Raw genomic sequence first — 4,864 nt, 5'->3', positions numbered from 1 at the left:
GAGAGGCTGGAGGAGGAGGAGAGCGCGCCGGGGGGCTGCTGTCGCTGCTGGGCGTCGCTGTCCGCGGTGCTGAACTCTCCGCCCGGGCTGGTCCTTGGGCGCTCTCCGCCCCGCGCTCCCCATTTATCCGCTCTCGGCACGCCGAGCCACGCCCCCTCCCCGGGCTCGCCTTCTCCCCCCCCCTTGCGTTTCCTTTGTGCATTGTTCCTCCTCTTTTGCCTTGCCTGCTCCGAAAAGGCAACGGGGCGGGCTGCTTCTTCCCAGGAGGCGGTAAGGGACGAGGCTCCACGTGGGTGGGGGGAGAGGCTCCCCCAAAGGTGGGAATCAGTCGCAATGCCCTCATGTTTTTTGTTAGTCTTTTAGGTGCTCCTGGACTCTTGCCCTTTTTGACTACTGCAAACAGGCTAACACGGCGACCCGCTGTGAATTGCCGTCATGGAGTTCATAGAATCATAGAGTTGGCCGGCGCCACCAGGGTCATCTAGTCCAACCCCCTGCACAATGCAGGGAACCCACAACCACCTCCCCCCTACACCCCCAGTAACCCCACCCCCCACTCCATGTCCAGAAGACGGCCAAGAGTTGTCGGAGGGAAGGTCATAAGGATCAGTTTCTTTTCTTCTCTCGAGGACCACGAGTTCACCGAGTGCGCTCCCTGGATATGGCACTTCCTTGTGAGCCAAACTGGAGTCACTGGGGCTGGCATCGCAGAGGTGTCATGAGAACCAATGGGAATTATGGGGATCTGGCCCAGCAGACGTCCAGATTCAACCCCCAGAACCTCCATTTTGGAAATGGATCAGGGGGTAAGCAATGTGAAAGACCTCTGCCTGAGATCCTGGAGGGCCGCTACCATTTAGAATAGACAGTACAGACCAATGGACTCAGTATTGGGCAGCTTCAGGGGGCCGTGCCATTACCCACACTGAGTTTTTAGGACTCTTCTAAAGCAAAATTGTCTTCCTAGGTTTCCACTGAACACAGACTCTGGACACTGCATTTTTTTGAAACGTTTGATAACATAGGTAAAAATGTTAAGCTGGACAGTACTTGAAGGGTGGTGAATCAGGGCCAAAACATGCTCTATGGATATGTTCAATGAATATTTAGATTTCAGAGGATGAGGTATGAGAGCCAGCATGGTGTAGTGGTTAGGAACGGCAGACTCTTTTCTGGAGAACCGGGTTTGATTTCCCCACTCTTCCACGTGTGCAGCGGACTCTAATCTGATGAACCAGGCTGGTTTCCTCACTCCTCCACATGAAGCCTGCTGGGTAAACTTGGGCTAGTCACAGTTCTCTCCGAACTCTCTCAGCTCCACCTACCTCACAAGGTATCTGTTGTGGGTAGGGAAAGGGAAGATGATTGTAAGCTGCTTTGAGATTCCTTTCGGTAGAGAAAAGTGGGACATAAAAACCAACTCTTCTTCTTCCATGTGTACACTGGCAAGCAAAAAGGAAATGGAATATATCAGAAGGCAAACAGCTAAAAGGAGTTCCTTTTCATGGCAGGGAAGTTGCATCTAGTTGGTAATTTCATGTGCCCCATTGCTAAATAATTATTGAACTTATTTTCATTCTTTCTGCATTCTATCCTCTTCTATCTCCAGTTATATCTAGCAGCTCTGACTCATCATACCCACATAAAGTTATGATGTATAATCCAAATCATTCACTGCACATTTAACACAATTGAGCCACCTTACTTACATAAGTAAGTATTATTAAGATAAGGAAAAGTGGATTTATTCTACTCCTTTGCCATATGTTAATGGCAGAGAAGAAATACTAATCTGTTACTGGTCGTAAGTGTGGAGCTCAGAAGGAGCCTTGTGTATGTGTTTTCATAATAATTCTGTGATGGACAAGAATTCAAGAATAAATACATGCTCCGTAAAATGCACAATAAATTCCTTGAGTCAAAACTCATTGTTGATTGAAAAATCAACAAGGATCAAATGTTGTTGCATATCAAGGCACATTAATATCTCATTTATTGTAAATCCAAAACATTGTTTCAGAACTGCTTAAAAAGTGAACAGCCATTATGGCATTGTAACTTGCAAAGAAATTGATGTTTTTATTCACATAGTTCTCAAAAATGTGCTGACCACAGGAGTCCCTGCAGGCTGGTTTCGGACATATGATTAATAAAATCTCAAGGAAAATGGTAGTGTCTAAATCCATGCTGAACCTTCCCTCATACTGTTTACTGAGTAAACACAAATGAAGAGCAATAGGAGACTGTACAATGATCAGCATCTTTGGCGATGCCCAAGAGAAGGACACGGCAGAACAAGTGTGTAATTAAGTTTGGTGGAAGGCTTTCTGGGACCAATCAGTATGTTTAAAATATAGTGCAAAGTTAAAGGGGTGAAAGAAGGTACTGGAAGGTGAGAAAGAATGGCAGACTTGGCATTTCCATCATTTTTTGTATGAAACAGGTCCCTTCCAATGAGGTGACCTTTTATATCTGCCAAGTATATTGAATTTCCCAGTACAGTGCAGAATTTCATCTTCTAGCAGCATGTCCTAGTGGAATTTCAGCACTGAACCAGTTTCCACTGTCATCTTACTTGTTGTTGACATTGGTACAGCTACTGGCTGCTCACGATTCTGAAATAACACAGTGAGCGCATTGTCTTCCATTGATCTCTGGGCTGGAACTTGGAAAAAGCAGGGCCAGTTCAAATCTCTTACCGTTAGTCATAGCTAGACTGAAGAGTGAAAAATTCCCAGAACAAGAAGTTTGTAATAGGTAACTCACAGCAATGAGACTTCTCACTTGACTTCCGAGTTGAATATAGTTTTGAGTTTGAAATGCAACATTGTTTGGATGTATGTTTTGGTAGATTTTGAATGCAGTCTTTAATTGGTTTAATCAGTAGATTAAACCAACTGGAGTTATATTTGACTGATCAGTTAGGCCAATTTTAATCAGTGAGGGTGAAGCTCAATTGATATGCTGCAGTTAAAGGCACACACACACACACAGAGGAGGAGGACATTTTGTTCCTGAAGAGTTACTGCAACAGATAATTAAAAAAGAAAGCATTCCAATGATCTTGCCAACAATGTGTAATGATTTTTGTTCATTATACCATACCTTAGCTTATGTTTTCTTCAGTATATCCAAACAGAACTTGTGTTGAGGTTTCAGTAACAAATGTATTTAAATGTCATTCACTGATCAGTCAAAAGGCAGATCAATGACATTTCTTTAATCAGTTATCAGTCTGATATGTGGTATTAGGTATTAGATAAAAAATGTTCAACTGATGGAAATTGGAAGATGTATATAACCAGCAGGGTGACATTAATTGGTCAATTAATGGGTTAGATTGATTTATCAAAAACATTTTGCCAGCTAAAAAGGTGCTCCTGGATAACTGGGCAGCAGGTGGTTGTTTCCCCCTTGTTTTTCACCCAAGGATTAAGGAAATAAACAAGTTCATGTGCTGGACTATAACCAGAAGACATTTACACAGGAAAAATGATCACTTCTCTGCTGAAGCAATAATCCACATTTTCATACTTAATTAAGCCTCCTTGTGAAGAAAACCCAACATTTGTAAATTAGGCATGCACAAGAATATAAGAATGGCTTTGGCTGGATCAAACTAATAGCCCATATGCTTTCTCACAAAGTAGCTATCCAGATAGACCTGGAAGGCCCACAGGCAGGAAATGGAGGCCCTTTTAGAACTTTTCAGCACTGATATTCAGCAGATTACTGGGGGGTTCCATTTAGTCACTATCACAAATAGCTACAGATGGACTCACCCTTTATGAAGTTGTCTAATTCCTTTAATAAGCTAAATTCATGGGCCTCATATAACAGCTTAGAAAAGGATAATTACAGAGGGATAGTGGATTTTTCTGCTCTTTTAATGTGAGGTTAGGGTTTTTATCTGTGCATATGCTATTAAGTATGAAACCAGTGCCAGGGGTGAGGAAGGTAAGCTATTTTAAATGAAAGGATCTAGAATAAAGAACTGGGACTTTCATGTGCCACGTGTATATGTATCACTCTATGCATATCCAGAGTATCTTGACTATCTAGTCTAAGCCATCATCACAACCATTGTAGTTCGTCTAGTCAGTTAGAGAAATCAAAATACGGTGAGGAAAGGAAGACATTCTGTATCTCAGGCAGTCATGACTGCAATTTCAGTTCTCAGCTGGTGAAGGCACAGAACCGTTTTTTGATACCATCTGGTTCTACTTAGCACCCTTTTATAAAAAATGGCCAAATTAATCATTACAAGCCAGCAGCACAAGGAGAAGGCAGAGGCAAATCTTGCTGACCTTCCCTTCCCCAAGAAGGCCACTGGTCTTGCATAAGCCAGTGGTACGGTCCAGGGACTCTTGGTAGATGAAATGACCTGCAGTTCAGAGGGCCTCAAACTAGAGGGGAAGAAGTGAGGGAAATGATTCCCCATCTCTTATGTTAACTTAGACAGTTAAGCTAAGCATATCGCAAGAGGGAGGGGCGATATTTTTCCCTACTCCATTTTGTTCACAAGGGTCCTTTGGCCTTCAGCACCAGCTGTTTTTTTGGGGAGGGGAAAGGTGGGAAAGATCTGCCTTTGCCTACTCCTTGCTTTCACATTTGTGAAATTAACTGCAGATCACATTATTTATTACAGCAACTCATGGGCTAATTGCACACGCTGGCCACATTCAATGGATTCAAGTCAAGAAGACATTGGGGTTTCTAATAAGTAGTGATATCGGATCCACAAGAATCTAGGGCAGAGTTCATTAATTGTCCACCAGTTTGCTGTTAAGTTTATCACATCATAGTTGAAAATGTTATCAGATGACTGGGCCAATCTGGGGTCTATGTTAGCCAAATGAAAATG

This window comes from Euleptes europaea, chromosome 8 (genome assembly GCF_029931775.1).
Source record: "Euleptes europaea isolate rEulEur1 chromosome 8, rEulEur1.hap1, whole genome shotgun sequence".
Classification (NCBI taxonomy): domain Eukaryota; kingdom Metazoa; phylum Chordata; class Lepidosauria; order Squamata; family Sphaerodactylidae; genus Euleptes; species Euleptes europaea.
Note: the sequence above shows the minus strand (reverse complement) of the source record.